We start from the raw sequence: 17,779 nt of genomic DNA, 5'->3' as shown, positions 1-17,779 counted from the left end.
TTTAAATCATCTGAAGAATTTTAGCGAAGTGCTCTCAAGTGAAAGACGAACACAAACTGTGAAAACATCAAATAATCTACAATTTTTACTATAGAACAAAAGTTAATGAAACACTAAAATAACTAACATTATTAAAATTAATGTATTTCTTCTGCATTTTTCTCTCAAATACCAGCCCACTGTCATACTGCTGAAATGACCAACAAAGCCATCGTACAGACTGCTGCAACTCTGCTTGGCCAAAATCTGCATCTGTCCCACTCAGGTCATGATACAAATGGAAAAAAAAACCTTCTAAACAGGCATCATAACAAACACTCCTTATTTTGCAAAATTGATTTATTATTTTTTTTGTCTCATGTTTTACAGATACGCAAGTATACTGAAATACAGATAAAGTGTAGCAGAGTAGAGGGGGAGAATCACCTCCCTTGACCTGCTGGCCAAGCTTCTTTTGATGCCACACAGGATACAATTGGCTTTCTGGGCTGCAGCAATTGCACACTGCCAGCTCATGTTGTTGTTCTAAACGTTGCTTGTTGAGAATTTATAATGGCAAAATTAGGAAGTGACCCTGAGTGGCATTATGGAAGCAATCATGCAAAGCTCTCACCCAGTTACACCCAGTTATACACTGTTATACGCAGTCAGTGATAATTAATATAGCACCAACACGGTGTTCTGAAGAAAGATTACTTTGTGAATTAGGGTTATCATATATCAGTAAAGACATCAGTTTTGTATCAGGCTTTTGCTCCAATATTTTCACATTGATATATATATATGCAGTAATTCACATGTTGCATCTGGCTTTACAAACTACCTTTTATAAATATCCATTTACTGTAACTAACTTCAATCCTGATTCACTCACAACTTTAAAAAGTTAATTTACAAAAGCAGAAACATTATTACAATTTACTTTTATTTCCCCCCGGTCTTTTCAAAGCAGTATTTTTATTTTAACTGAAATTGGCACAGGCACCTGACCACCCATGGTTTGAATGCGGCTGGGTTACCACAAAACCCTGTTTACTACCAAAGTTGCAATCCTCCCATTCTTCAGGCCCGCTACTGACCCAGTCACCAGAAGTGACAGCATGCAAAAGACAAAGAGAAGTGACAAGCAGAGCAAGAGAATGTGCTGGCAGATCCCAGGTAACAACCAATGTGCAACTCTGCAGCTCTCCAGGGTCCTCGGGGCCACAGCACAGCTACTGATTTAATGCCTAACAGTTTGTGTCTTGTGACTTGAACAACAGATATTACCGAGCATGAAGAGCAGTGCTGGTATTGCCTCCAAGGCACTCAATCTCTTCATTTTAAGTATCAATAATATTGCTGGTATCTCAGATTCCCCGTGCAACCAGACCGATACTTATGCCAGTAAAGCTGCACCATTAACTCGAATGAAACTCAGAGATCAGTTTCTGATCTACTGCATCTTGGGAACCAAATATACTGGCACACAACCACTAAGAGGCTGTACAGGATAAAAACACAAGGTAAAAGCTCAATTTCAAAACTCAAAGTGGCCCATATTGAAAATAAATTTTAGCTACCTACAAAAATGTAGAAATGTTTATAAAGGAACAACTAAACACTCTATGTAAAATTAAACTCTTTGTATCATGTGACATGGCATAATGAAGACATTTCATTACAAAGCAAATCATAAAAATTAACCAAACCCATTCTCTAAATAGCATTCTTCCTCTTGAATTTTACTGACTCTGAATATGCCAAAGAATTGCAACCTGCAGATTGCAGAAATCGTTTTACTTATTTTACAGTGACCCACCAAAACCATGTTCCTAACTGAAAGCAAACACATGCTATGGAGGCCTCTGGAAATGTAACTTCAGTATAAAATGCTTTGTAAAAGCATGCAAGTTCCTCTTGGAAGCTGGACCTAGTTCAAGCTAAACAAAAACATGAGTCACTTTCAAGACTCCATTTATCCATGTTCTACCTTTTAGTATGTTCCTAAGAGAAATAATAATTAGTATAATAAAACCAAACTGACCTCCCCCACCCCATCTCACAAAATAGCAGAAAACATGAAAAATCTTATTCTGTCATCTGTATGCTAAAACAAAACTGCAAACATTGAAAGCACTCAGAGGAACAAGTATTTCTTGCACAGTGAAGTTTGTGAGGCTCAGAAATAACTTTACATGAGTAAATTTTTACAGTTATGGAAAAAGAAGCCAACTTAATGTTCATTATGGGGAAAATTAATGTCATAAACCTCACATCTCTGCTGAGCACTTTTTAGATTCCATTAAAATTAAGAGCTTTACTCCAGGTTTTTGTTTTGAAGACATTTGTTTACTCCTTTAGTGATCAGAACTCGTTTTTCTTCTCTTCTAAACAGAGTATGGCCTTAGCCATATTCCTTGGCTTATCCCAGTTCCTTTGGTGTATGCACTGGACCCCTGCTTCCATCTCAGCTGTAATTCTATTCCTACCATTTCCTGCCTCTTAAACTCACCTCAGAAATTGAGATATCCTATCTTCCACAGCCCATCAAACCTGCATCACCTCCACGCTGATTTCATTCTCTGTCAGCTTCTTCACTCTTTAGTCCTAGTTTTCCTGCCTGTACACGTGAACTTTTTTCTCCTAAGTTCTCAGCAGTCAGTATATCCCCATGGTCACTTCCCAGATTACATTCCCACTCCCACTGGGTTCTTTTTCCTTCAGTCCGTACTTCATCTGTCCTCTTTCCTCATTAACCTTCTGTTCTTCCGTACAGGAATCTTCTTTGGTACTGCAACATAGAGCACTACTAACAAAGAGCATTCACACTTTCTCTAGAGTACTGTTTAGCAGCATCTCCTGAAACTGCAGTGAAAGTCCCTTCATTCTTAGAGCTCTGAAATAGAGCAAACCTGCAGAAGAAGAAAACTGCAAAGAACATAGGAGGTGATGTGTATAAGCTGTTAGAGACAGACCCAGTAAAAAGCAAATCTGCTGCACAAGCTCTTCTGAAAGTACACCACAGTGAATTAAGGAGGTATGGGTACCCAACATACCCAAAGAAGTACAAACCTTCCTTATATTGACTTCTGTGTAGTAATGTCATTCCTAATACTTCCTGGTTTAATGTGGGGAGTTGTTCATACTTCAGATTGGCCTGTTTCTCTGGACGACTTCACTCAACTCTCTTTAAAATAAGTTTACCTTCTTGAGCCATAATTAAAACCCAACCATTTTACATACAAACTGTGTTAATGTAAACAAAATTCTGCAATGAGACTTCAGCAGACATTTGGATTATTGCCATATATTTTGATTTCTCTGTTAATGAGCCAGAGTTGAATTTCATTTGTTCGGTAAGACTCAAGAAAAGGTATTCCCTCTGAAACATTCTAAACCCATACATAGCACATTCCAGTTGCAAACAAATACTTGTGAATCATTTTTTTTCCTGGATTCGTTTCTGATACGAAATGATACTCAACAAATCATGAGGTCTTGCATGTTGAAATTTGGGCTAACTGATCTCCTGAAGTTCCTTGAATTATGAAACATGAATTATCTGATGATTTTATGATTTCAGTGTGGACCTGTTCCTGAGGTTCATTTATGTCATTCTTTGAATCACTGAATCAATGTTATTCAGTTATTTGCAAGACAACAAGCAGTTCTGCATGTCTACAGCACGGGAAGCAGCGACTCCAGAAGAACATTGACTTAATTCAAACTAGACACCAGGAAAAATGTTTTTACCGTGAGGGTGGTCAAACACTGAAACAGGCATCCTAGCAAGGTGGATAATGACCTCAGTAATGTGCTTTAACTCTCAGTTAGCCCTGAAGAGGTCAGGCAGTTGGGTAAGACGATCTTTGAATGTCCCTTCCAACTGAACTATTCTACTCTGATATTTTTTTCTTGGGCAACCTCATGGAGGCAGGGGAAGAGATAAATAGAAAGAAGACACTTCTTTGCTGTGAGGTGACAGAGCACTGGGACAGGTTGCCCAGAAAGGCTGTGGAGTCTCCTTCTCTGGAGATATTCAAAACCAGCCTGGATGCCATCCTGTACGATGTGCTGTGGGTGACCCTGCTTGGCAGGGGGCTAGACTGGGTGATCTTTAGAGGTCCCTGCCAGGCTCAGCCACTCTGTGATTCTGTGATATGCCACCACTGGACTAAATGTTTCAGATGTTAATATTGTCCTCACAAGCACAGCTGAGCTTTTGAAAAAGCAGCAGAACTGAAGTGACAATAGAGGTTCATAGAGTTCTAAATTCAACAACTTCAATGCCAGCTGAGCCTGAAGAAAGAAATGGACCTATCTGAAATCAAAGGAGCAATTTGATAGCAGAACTACCAGTTTATATTAGTCCAATGGATAACAAAGTGATAATCTGGAGAACATCACTCTTTTAGACAGATCACACACCCCAAGACATGCTCTCCTTGAGAGAGAAACAAAGAGAATAGGTTATATTCAATTATTTTTCATATGAACAGCGTTTTGTTAATGTTATCACCAATGCAAATTAAAATACCACCAGATGCAAAAAATAAATTAGTTTCTGGTCTAACTGCTGGCAGAGAGAGACTGATGCAGACACCTTATTACTAATTGAGGATATCACAGTGTATTATTTACTCATTAAACATACAAGAGGATCCCCCAAAAGCATAAACCAAAAAAGTTAAAAGCAGACATCAGTGGTTATAATTATCCACACAGGGCTATCCTTAGTCAGAATGTAAGGTCTGCAAACAGTTTATTTCGCTCCCTTCTGTCATTTCAGACAGCCTTTTCTTCCACACACCTCCTCTTCTCACACAGAAATGCTGCAACCATGATAACAAAAAAGGAAAACATTTGGTTTTGGCAGCATTCCAATGAAATGAGAAAATATGGCACCTGTAAAGTTTTTATGAAGGTATTCAGCAATGCCATACTGACAGCCTGCTTTAGATATGCAGAGTGAAACAGCTGGTGACCTGCCATCAAGAATGCTAGTCAATTAATTCCTTCATTTTTTTTTTTTTTTTCCAGTCAAATCTACAGGCAGTCATGTCCAGGAGCTTATTTCTTTTATCTATTACTCTGTTCCGGGTTATATCAAAGTTGCCATATTCTACCAACCAAATTTTATCTACATTCTAGTGAGCAAAACTAGAAATATGTTCCACCTGGCAGAAAGACCAATGTGCACTGAGACAAATTAGATTAAGACTGTTGGCAGTTATTCTTTAGTAATCCCAGTAAGATTGCACAAGGTAACAGCCTAAGAAAACTGGAATATGTTGTACCTGATTAACCATTCCTCTTATCAAGACTCTGCTGTGTGCCTTCTCCTAAACAGACACCCCTCCAGCTTTGGGTGGAATCCTGAATGTGATTATTTCGACTGAATTCAAAATAACGTAAATAATTTTGATCACAACCTTATTGTTTACATAGCACTCAAACAGCTGTATCATGTTTTTTATAGTAAACTAAGCCTGCTTTCTGTAAAGCTGACAAACGAAACCTTGGAATTTAAAAAGATGCAGTAGCCATGCACATAGCCTTGAAAACTATAGGAATAGTCAGATTAAACACTTTAAGATTTAAGTCTTAATAAGCAAAGGAAGTACATGAAAAAAGAAGAGAAATGCTATAAACAATTTTATTTTGAACTTGCAATGACGTGGTTCAGTTTTGTTTTGTTTTTCTTAAACAGTGTATTAATACTGTAAAACTCCTTTGTTTTCTCATTAAGTTTTGATAATAAGTAATTATGTATGCGTTGTTCCAGGAACAGCCAGTAATTTACCTCTGCTAAGAGAATCTCTACTCTCAGCAGGAGATGATTCATCTCAATCTCATTAAAGTCAGTGGACAGACTCCCATCAATTACGAGGACAGCTGAACTAAACCGATATGATAAAAGTTTAGATCTGATATACAGCCATGCTTACCGATCAGTGTGTGCAGTTTTATAGTTACACTGCTACACACCCTAACCAACATTTATTCTCAGTAATATTACAAAACTAAGCGACAGACAATGTAGAAATCAAATTCACACGTATTAGATGCAGAACATGCACTAGCAAATAAACTTAATTGACAACACATGGAAAGAAATTAGTACAAGCATGCCTACTTCAGAAATTCATGGTTTCTCCAACCATCACAGACAGAATCAGGTACTGAACCCAAAATTACTTAGCTTCAGACTACGTTTTCTGACATGGAATATTTTTTTAAATCTTTAAACCATATTGAGAGAAATTACCTTACTTTTAGTAGGCACAGAAGTTACTACTTTCCTCTTCTACTACAAAGAATTTGCACCATAGACTTGAAGTATAACGTACAAAAAGAAGGCAAACTCTTATCCACACTGATTTGGGCAACACAAGTAGTATTCCCAGGAAAGATCCTTAAATTAGACATTAGAAAACGCTTTCATAATAACGACAATACCACACTGTAACAAGTTGATTAGGGAAATTTTACCATATCCATCACATCATATTTTTTTTAAGAACTGGTTAGACAAATATCTGCCAAGAGTGGTTTTGCTATAGTTTGATCTTGCCTTGCAGCAGAGGGAAAGTATTAGACTGACCTCTCAAAGCACTCTCCCAGGCCTTTTCTCTAGAGTTTTCTCTACAGTTCTGCATTGCTGTTAAGTTCTGCCACTCAGACAAGTCTTCTGGATGCAGTATTTATTTTACTGTGTTTATTCAGTGTATACCTTATTGTATCCAATACCCTTTATGAATTTCAAATGCTAATAAAGGAAATAATAACAAATAACAGGGAACGAGTACATCAGCCAACAAATATACCTCCTGAGTTTGTTCAGGCACTGATACTCATTCCTAAATGCTTGAACTGAGTGGAGTTACTGGCTTATAAATATATGCTCCACCACACAGCAATGTCCAAACATTTTTAACCTAGGAAAAATAGCTCCCTGTGACCTTTATATGTATGTATTTCCTTTAAAATAATGGATATCTCAAAAACGGTAACAGCTCTAAAATATGGATAATTATTTTGAAAAGCTGCCTATATCAAACTTTTCTTCTTCTCAGAAAAAAAGTAATTTGAAATATTCCTTTTTGACTAGTGCTTGTCAGTGACATACTACCCGTGGCTACTATCATCCAAAATGCTAAGCAGCGATCAGAACCAGATACCCAGGGAGAAAACTCTCACATCCAGTTGGGCACCCTGGTCAAGTATTTTGAGGAGATGTCAGGGCAAAGTCACCTGCATGTCTAGTATTTCTATTTCTTGTCAGTTTTATAAACTAAAGCAAGAAGGACGGTAGGTCATTTTAGAAACATTTTCAATTTAGTACCTTACAATGCTGATTTACGGATATTATTTTAAACATCTATGAAACAAAAACATAAGAGTTCTGGGCATTAGCAGAATCACAATTCCTTACTGCAGACAATCAAGGGCCCAACAGGAACTCTGACACCCAATGCATTCTGACTGAACTTCATATTAAAAAAATAGAAATTAAATGAAATAGCCTGACTACCAAACATCGGAACTGGAACAAAAAGAAAAAAAAGGCGGGGGAGCAGACTGTGATTTTGCAGTACAGAGAGAATATAGAAGCTAAGAAGCTTCCCTAGAAGTTGCGTGGTAGATCAAAAAACTTGATGGGGCTAAAACCTAGACTTGGTCACACATACAGAATTGAATGTTTAATTCATTAATCTTGTAAATAATAGTGTTGTTAAGTAGTAACTCATGCATGAAAACATGAGAGCTTTGCACTGTGATTTTCAGAGAATTCTAATAGTTTAAAATAGTTTTTTTTTTTTTTTCTGAGGATTTTTCAGGATGCAGAAATTTTCAGGCACAAGTACAGTTTTGAAAGATGTGCAAACAAAACATGGAAGAAAAAACAGGACTTTTTTTTTTTTAATCACCAAGATGCTAAATATTCAACCATAGCGGGACATATACTTCCTAGTTCTAGTGGCTCGAGACACTTTAGCCTCAGTTTTAGCATCTTTAGCCTCAGTTTTAGTAACTTGAGCATTTTTGCACTGGAAATTCCAGTTCATAAAAAAAAAAAAAATATTGGCAAAGCCTCTCTCTTTCTCTAAACTCTGCAAGGATATGACAGGTAAAAAGACAAAATCGTTTTTATCATGTCTTAACATTTAACAGTAGACAAGCTTATATAAGTAGTTCAAATGAAAAACTTCCTTTTCCTGCTCCAAAGCCTAACAAACACAAAGCCCCTTCTTATCGCAGAACGCTCAGCAACCAAGGTCAGTCTTTGACACTGATGACACTGTGAAGATAAATGCTGGCAAGATTGGCCTCAAGCCATTAGATAATACCAAACGAGTTGCCTTCCATACCACTGCTCTTTTGCACATACTTTCTCTGCGTCAGAATTGTACCATTGGGGACTCATCTCCTCATACAAATGGCTTCAGCTCAGGAGTCTGTAGCTGCAGCAGGGCAGAGCTTCCAGGTCTCCTCTGCATCTCTGAAGGAAGCACCAGCACTATTGGTCTATTACCCCAAAACAAGAGTCTTTTTTTAATGCAGGCATTTCAGGAAGACTTGACACTTAGCACCAGACAGTGTTAACGGATCAGCTAGCTGCTTTATTCTGTTGAAACATAGCATCCTCATATGGTTAGTCTCTGGCATCAGCTGTGCCAGCTACAGCCACAGCTTCCCCCAATATCTCTTGTTTTTCTTAATGGAGGACTCTGTCCTTAACCTGGCTGAACAGTTAATCCTATTGAGATTCACTGAGTCAACTCAATGAGCAAGTCAACCTAATGAGCAAAGGAAATCAAGAAAGGCTTTTTTTTTTTTTTTAATAATAAAAAAAAAACAACAGTATCAATGTAAAACTTAGAGTGAGGTAATAAAATAGGTGGAGTTTGTTGAAAATGCAAACTAGGCACTATTCTGGCCTGGACTACTTATCTGAACCTTGTATTCAAGTGCATGGCCTACATTTCTCACCCCAAATAATGCACTCCATAGTTAAAGTGCTTATATTTTTTCTGTAACTATATGCGTACTATATATTATTATTAAAAATAAGCTTAGTAAATAGACCGGCAACAGAGCAGAGTACATAAATACGTCCAATAAGAAAAGGATTTAAGTCAGGTTTGTTTGCTTATTGATGGTTCTGCAGAACCCACTTCCCAGCTGAAGGTTGCAAAGTGGGTGTTTAAATTACACCTTTGTGTAACTAAACAACTGTGCCTGTGCTGAAAATACAACCATAACCTGAAATCGAGGAACCTCTGGGAAAAAAAGTGATGGGAGGGAGCAGACTGGCATCTGGCATGCCGCCTACAGTTGTGTGGCCCTAAAGGAAAAAGCTGTTTAAAGTGGGCTGTGAACCAGGAGTTTTGCCACAGTGGGTTGCGTACTATTTGCAAAGGAAAAGTTGGGAACCTTTAACTTACACAGCATTTGGAAAACAAAACAAAGGTTTTATTTCTCCATCTCTAACTGTTGTTCTTCCAGTTTTCTAATAAACTACTACTACATGCAGTGGAGTACCTAGCTGAGGGCACTCAGTATTTCTGCATCTCTAATCTGCCCAGCTGTCACAATGCTTTTTTTGGATCCAATCATTCTGCTAATAGTTTCACATTCCTCAACAGAAACTGCACACCAGTGACATTCATCAGAGAAGAGGACTGTTTGAGCCCACACTTGAGAGAATGATGCCCTTCACGTTTCAGTCCAAAGCTGCATGGATATTGAGGTACAACACTGGTCATTTAACAGAGAAATAACTATCACACCAAGTGTATTCAATAATATTTAACACCGTTTGCTCTTTTGGTGACAGTCTATTAGGTGGTTACTTAAATATACTTAGTAAAAACAAGCTGCTTTGCATGAATGGATAGAAAGAATTTTCACTGACCACCAAAATTAAAATATTAAAGTTTATTCCCTTAAGATTTCAATGTAATTGCAATGGAATACTAAGCAGCTTGCTTGGATTCTGTGAGCTTCAGCTGACAGAGCTATTTATGAGTTGCTGAACCATATCCTTTTGTATCATTCTACACTTTTCCTCCAAAATGTAGGAATAAAAATAAAATTACAATTTAAAAATAACTGAAAAAGACTGTATTTTTTCCACATTTTGCTATCTCCACTTTATTGGAATTCCATTTTGGCTTCTAAGAACGTAAGTAAACAGATTAAGAACCCCACAACCACAGCCAAGCAGCGTATTCTAAAGATTAAAAAATTAAAGTCTGCTAAGTAAGGCTAATTCATGTCAAAGCTTTTAGATTTCTAATAGTATCATGAGTTACTGGAGGGTAAAGGAGTAGAAGAAGTAAGCTCCTTAAGAATGTTATGTCCATCTGTGAGTGCCATCTGTCAAAGAAATCCTGAAAGGAGAGGCTGCAAAGGAATCCAGAATATCCCCAGCTGTTACACTTTAAATTACTACCTATGCTAGAATATGTTGATACATATTTCTAGGCAGATAAATGCTTTCTTTCCTTTTGATTCTCATTTTGGATCCATGATCTTTGCTCTCTGCATTTCAGTACAAGCACACATCATCTCTGAATCATCCAATCACACTAAATAATTCTAAGAATAAACCATACAACCTAAACTCAGGACGTTGTTGTTTTTGACAATGACAGTCAATGAACATTTTTCATAGATTTTTAAAACTGCACTGATGATACTAAGGAAGGAATTCACTGAAGAAATCTCACTCAAAAGCTGTCAGGACAATATAACAATTTTTAATACATATCTTTATAAATATGTATCTGTATCAACAAATACACGGAGGTTTTGTTTTTGTTTTCAATTATCAGGTGTATCTGTAAGAACCCTGAGCTGAAGCAAGCTGCTAGCTGCAAATCACTAGAAAATTTCTGGAACTGATAAGAAACAAAATACCTGCTGGGTCCATACTGCATCCCACAGCAAACCAAAACCTTTTCTATCTTCCTCCAGGAATAAACACACAGGTATAAATACATCAAGAACTATGGAAAATGAGGTAAAGGGAGGTCTGTACAGAAATGAGTTTTAAGCTCACTGAATGTCTTCCATTTTCCCAAAGCAAGGATATACAGCCTTAACATGAGGTTGATCTTATCCCTCTCCCCTCCATTTACTTGATCAGCAATAAAAATTGCAATGAAGCTATAGAAATGTAATAATGGGGAGTAACTGTTTCTTATTCTTGAGTTATGCAAAGTAAACCTTGGATGCTAAAAAACCTCTGTTTTACAATGAGAAGAAAACCAATGCCATCCTAAGAGAACAGACATAAACCAAACATTTGCCATTGCCGTTAGCAAGTATGTGAAGAAGCAGTTATATCTTATACATTTTACTGTTCTTACCCTAGGCCACTATAGCTTTAGATTTCACATATTTCACAGATTTTTGAAGGACTGCCTAGCAGAAAGAATGTTTCAGAAAACAACACTACTATGCAACTATTTGAACATGCTGCACAGACCTTTTGTTTTCCTCTTTCTTCATCCAATTTACTCAGTAGTTACAGAGATACCCGCGATTCCTCTTTCTCAACACAAGTCAGTGTTGTTCAAAATAGCTACCTAGAAAAAAAGGGGGGTGAGAGGAAAAGCCACAGAAAAATAAAAGACAGAACATGGCTTTTCCAAATACGTCTTCTACTTAACAGTGCCCTAAATTAACAGAATATAGGTTAAGTGCTAACAGGAAAGAAGATTCCTTCTGAGTGAGGAAGTAAAAAGTAGAACAGTGGAGAGCAAAGAAGCTACTACTCATGAAATAATAATTCCTATTGCTCCCCCACAGCTTCTTTACGTTCTTTATTGTGTTGCAAGTATGGCACTTTATTTATTACCTTCTGGTTATCTGTAAAAAATAAAGTGTTTGAGGAATTCTACTTACCAGTTGTTAAAAACTACAAAACATGCTGCAGTTAAATAGAAGAAATGCAAAGTGACTTATTTTTAAGTACAGAGAAAGAGTACGAGCACGTGTGAATGCATGCTTACACGTGGGTGCAAAAGAAGGAAGACAGAAGAAATGTCTTTCACTGGAAATTCAGATCATTTCATGCTATTATTCATTCCATGTCAACTACACGAATAGCTGCTAATTCAACCTGATCAATGTTGTTGATACAGGCTAAATCCAAGCCCTGCTAGAGGCAGAATGAAGAAGAGAGAACATGTGGAGCTGTTCGGTCTGAGGACCCTGGCTGGGAACACAGTGCTTTGCTGCCACAACACCTCCCGCACTGCATCACAGCACCTACACCTGGCACATCACTCTCACCCACACGTCCAGCCTTCCCCAAACCTGAGTAACTGAGAGGCTGATAAGGAATCTTCCGACTCAAAAGTCCTACCCTGACAGGTGATACAGAGTACTTTTTACATCATTATTTGACGTGAGCTTTTCAGCTACGCAGAGCTAATTCAATGAGAAAAGTGAGCGTTGTTTTTTTTTTTTTTTCCCAGGGGGATCCTGAGATAGGAATAGAAGACTCACTCCGTAGGAGTCTTCTGTGCCAGTCTGAAAAACAGTTTTACCACTTTTTGATTTTTTTTTAATCTTTTTTTTTGCTATTTTGAGACAGTATGGATGCTTTTGTTTTGACAATAAAATTGCATTCATGCATTCAAAGTAACAGATTTCTGGCCTATATAACTTGGATTTCACTTAAACTCCTCACACTCATGGACTGTTCTACCCTGTCTGCTTCTCACACTTCTTTTCAGTCTCTTTTGTAAGAGACTGAGGCATTGATTTCATCTGACCAGGGTGGATCAAGCAAAATGGGATAGACTTTCTGCTGTCTCAAGCAACTCCCATGCTGGGTCAGTTGTGCCCCCTCCCAGAATGTTCCTTCCCTTATGCCACTACCACTCAGTGTATGTGCGCCCCAAGTTTCATCATTAAATAAATTGGGCTTTTTTTCCTCCCTTAGAAAGACCAATTCCCTAATTTTCCAAACGCATATGGGAGCAGAATGGGGAGAGAGGGCAGAAAACAGTAAATGAGAGGCTGTAACCCCTTGAAGAGATGTGTTTTAAATTCCTACCCTGACTATTGACAAGATTATTTTAATAACAATTTGATTAATACTTTTTCTAGTGTGCTTTTCCATATTCAATGTCATAAAAGCCACTAACTGCCCAAGTAAGAAGCTTGACAGGAAAAGACTTCTGAAGACTTTAAAATGCTGAAAAGAAACATCCTGTGCAGACAGCTGAATGATGAGGTGGTAAAAGATTATATCAAATTTGCTGGAGCACCAAGGAAAATCAGAAGCCTGCAGCTTCGTGAAAACTATGGAAATTGATTCAAGGTCCATCTCCTGTAGATCAACAGAAAGTGTAATTCAGAAGTTACTGTGAGAAAATATAGTAGGAAACAATGTACTTCATAGCATGGCCGATTTTCTTTTCATTATTAGATTAAAACATTATTGATTTGATACACCTAAATTACAAGTGTTGTATTAAAGACATTCGAATAAAGAACTGCTGCTACTAAATGAAAGCTGTGGTTGAATTTATATTTTTAAAAGGAAGTCAGAGAATATCAAACAAAAAGCTATTCAGGAATATTCAAAACTACCAAAAAAACCCACACCACCACAACTCTCAGAAGTCACTTGTATTTTCAATCCCTTTTTGCTTCCCTCACTGGAATGCTTGTTTACCATCTCATATCCTCCTCCACTTCAATAGCTAGTTACTTGAGGATCAAAGTTGCTATTTTCAGTCACTTAACCTACAGTTAATCTCATTGTTGCTTGTCTTTTAAGTGGAGTTAGTTTTCTACTGTGCACCTATGGGCTAGCAAGGAGAATGACATTACCTCCTTGTTTATATGTAATGTTATAGAAAGTTACCATGAGTTCTGAAATAAATAGGTTTAGCTAGTTTTGACATTTGTTTTTTACAGAGTGTATTGATATTTTAACTTATGTGACTTGATTAATGTCTGTATTAATCATTCTTCTCTGGCTGAGACTCAGGCATTGCTTTCCTCTCTCTGGATAAGAAACTGAAGCACAAATTCTTTAGAACAGGGAACAGCAGTTCAGAACTTAAACTTATTAAAACTGTACATAAGCAGAGCTAATCAAAAGCCTTCCTTGGACATATGTGATGTGTCTGATCTGCTTCTGGTACAAGTCTGAGTATAAAACAACAAATTTTAATAATTATAAACTAAACATCCTGTAAGACTTTCCTTACTTTCAGAAGCATGGAGTCAAAAATCCTTCCTCTAAGCAGGAAGGGCTTTTCTCAAGTCATCATCATCCACACAGCTTCCAGCAGGGTGTCTATTTTAATAACAGAAAAGCTTTTCCACAGTTCTCATCATCATCATCACCAAAATATTCTGAGAAAACAATACTTCCTGCAAAACTTCACAAAGTTACCTATGTGCATAATGCTATTTTTTGGGTTTGTTTTCACAGATTTAAAGAAATACATTGGAAAGCAAAGGACACTGTTTAAATATTGAAATTTTCATACTCAAATTCAGATTATCTTTTACAAAAATTACAAACAACTGGATATTTGATTCCTTTAATATATGAAAACATTCCCTAAGATGTCTACTTAAATTATCTTCTTTCTTCTCATGTGCCTGGAACTGAAGAGTATACAGCCTACATAGTAGTAGGACATGTAGTAGTCCTACTGTGGTGTAGTAGTAAATGCCTGACATTTAATTTCTTCAATATAATAAAAGAAAAACCCCACATTGAGATTTGAATGAAATAAATACAGAGTCATGGATATAAAGTCATGGTTCAAAAAGCAGAAACTAGAATTAAATTTCACAAAAACTAAACCAAACCCAAGCGGAAGGGAAGGAGAGGAGAGGTGAGATGAGGCGAGACCTCACTGGTCTCTACAACCTGAAAGGAGGTTGCAGCAAGGAGGGTGCAAATCTCTTTTCTCAGGTGACAAGTGAAAGGAGGCAGGGAATCGGGCTCAAATTGTGGTGGTGAGGGTTAGATCGGACATTAGGAAGACTTTCTTCACAGAGAGGGTAGCCAGATACTGGAATGGGCTGCCCAAGGAAGCAAAGGAGTCCCCACCCCTGGAGGTATTGAAGAGAGGTGTGGACATGGCACTAAGGGAGATGGTTTAGTGATGGAACTCAGCAGGTCATGTTGACAGTTGGACTTCATGATCTTGAAGCTCTCTCCAATCTAGATGATTCTATGTTTCTATAAGACCGAGTAGAATTATAATGATAAAAGACAACCACCTATACTGGAATAAGGTCAGTTAAGAACAAGAATTTACCAGTTGCATCCTGTTTGAGCTAATCATATTTTTCCTCTTAGCTAGACCCAACTTTTCAGTTTCTTGTTCTGTCTATGGTCAGCTTTTAAGCTTTTCAATAAAGCCTACCAAAAGCACCAGCTCTGATCTTCTGCACAATAGCACACAGCAGAGATAAGGTATTCAGAGTTCTTCTGTTTAATATATTATGCAAATGTAATTACAAATCTCAATAATATTATTACTGATGCTATTTGAATGTTGTACTGGCCTGGCTTTGTCTGGGATAGAGTTGATTTTCTTCCTAGTAGCTGATATGGTGCTGTGGTTTGGATTTAGGATGATAATAGTGGTGTTTTGTTGTTTGTTTTTTGTTTGTGTTTTTTCTCCCCCCACTGTTCTCTCAAAAGTACCAGTGTTAGAGATCTTATATTAGCTTCTTCATGCTACTTTAAGGTACGCACATTCTGTTGGTGTAAACTGGGAAGAAGACATGAATATATTGAGACAGGCACAGCTTTGTCAGACAGAATAGTAGAAAGATGATAGCAACACGTTTAGGTAGGTAAATCAGTAAGATGTATTAGCACAGTACAGAAGTTACTAATTCATTTTAAAATTATGGAACACATTTTTGGGTGCAGAAAAAGCAGGAAAATGACAGAAGAGCACATAACTAGAATAACTAACTTTTATTTCCCCAGGGAAACTGCAGTGAGCAGCTTCCACATTTGTTTGTGTCTGAGTTTTTAATTAACCTGACGTAACAATTGTTGGCAATGCACAATTCATTTTTGTGATTTTTTTCTTTTTTTTTTGTTGTTGCTGTTGTTTGTGTATCACACTCATGTTAATTGCTGTTTATTCTCAGTAATTTTTCCTTAACTGAAATTAAATCTGAGAGAAGGGATGGAGCTTGAAGTTAGCTACTACAATAAACAAATGATGTGTTTCTTGCCCTTGACATCTCCAGAATCCTTCAGATTTTCTGATGATAAGAGACAAGTTAATCCAACTTATGATATTCAAATGTGAATCATGTTTTACATTTCAGCATTCACAACTCTCCTGAGCATTTGACTGTCAAAAGCAATCATGACAATAGTAATACAGAATCTCAGACAAGCATTTTCCAGGAACTATGGTTTAAAGAAGCAAAATGAGCAAAGATTGAATGAATGTTTATGCAAGACTTGCAACTTTTCAACATTTTTAAAGTACATTGGACAATAGCCATCACTCTAAATAATGCATTTTAATTTCATTTTTGACACCAATTTGGTTTTCATATTCTTGAAAACAAAATCCAGCTTTGCAATGCAAGTGAATAGCAAAGGAGAATGCTATTATGATCTATTGGAAATAAAAGGCAAAAAATATATAAACTAATTTAAAGTTATACTGCTTTCACTTCCTCAAATATAATGTGAAATATTTAGAATGATTTTGATGAATATCATGGTAGACCATACAAAATCTAAATTACTTTGCACACTCAACACATCAGGAGCAGGTTTTTTTTTTTTTTTTTTTTTTTTTTTTAATCACAGTGTTAGGAATTGACATAAAATCACCTATGAAAGTGTTATTATATATTTTTTTTTCACATGAGAAATAGTGCCACTGAAAGAATTAAATGTCAGGACTAGTAAAGGTATTGGTAAGGAAATGAGTTTAAAAGAGGTAACAATGGGTAGTGCTGAAAGAGGAAATAAAATTGAGCTGAAGCAAGATTATTAGTGGAAATCCTCCACGGTCCGTTTTGAAACTGATTCAACATTTTCTTTAAAAATCTTGGCATAAAAACAAACGCATACAAATTAAATCTGCAGGTAACGTGGAGCTGGAAAGCAGCAGTAACTGCATAGAAGACTGGAATATCAGGAGTACAGAAATGGCTAAACTGAGGACTAAAGTAATAGAAATTGGATGAAATATAACAGTGTACAAGGTAAATATCTGCATGTTAAGGGTGACAACAAAAACCTCATCTATACGCTAAGAGCTTATCAGTTTTAAGTGACAGAGGAGAGGGCACTGGATACATCAGATAATTATATTGTACCTGTATCCTTTCAGTGTGATAGAACTGTGGTGGTTCCACTGGGAGAAATATTCTAGCAGAGAGACTAAAGTAGTACAGATAGAACACAGTTCTTTCTAATATACCATGTGGAGTAATATTCATATTATATGTGGCTTTGTAATTAAAGTTTCAGAAAGATTAAAGCTATCAGACAACTCAGAGTGAACAACAACTTTAAGAATGAACATATAAAATTTGTATGGAACACTGCTTCAAAAATTGCTATCTGCAAAATAAGTCAGGAAAATTTTTAACTTACAAGAAACTTCCTTCAGTTGCCCAAACCTACCTCTAGCTCCAATACTGTGAAACAGACCAAAATCAAGAAGTGTTTGAGATACAGAAAGTTAATTCTTTTAAATCACTATTAAACTCTTTAGAAATAGACCCATGTTTAAATAAAGAAACATTATGTTTTCCAATC

At 36.8% G+C, this 17,779-nt stretch overlaps 1 protein-coding gene across 8 annotated transcripts in view; it reads right to left on the bottom strand.

The window, feature by feature from the left end:
• Positions 1-17,779, bottom strand: part of CDC42BPA (CDC42 binding protein kinase alpha) — a 117,966-nt gene that overhangs the window by 79,388 nt on the left and 20,799 nt on the right. The gene's annotated exons all lie outside the window — the stretch shown is intronic.

The sequence above is a fragment of the Oxyura jamaicensis genome, chromosome 3 (assembly GCF_011077185.1).
Source record: "Oxyura jamaicensis isolate SHBP4307 breed ruddy duck chromosome 3, BPBGC_Ojam_1.0, whole genome shotgun sequence".
Taxonomy (NCBI): domain Eukaryota; kingdom Metazoa; phylum Chordata; class Aves; order Anseriformes; family Anatidae; genus Oxyura; species Oxyura jamaicensis.
The sequence above is the reverse complement of the archived record's forward strand: the minus strand, read 5'-3'. Positions and strand labels throughout refer to the sequence as shown.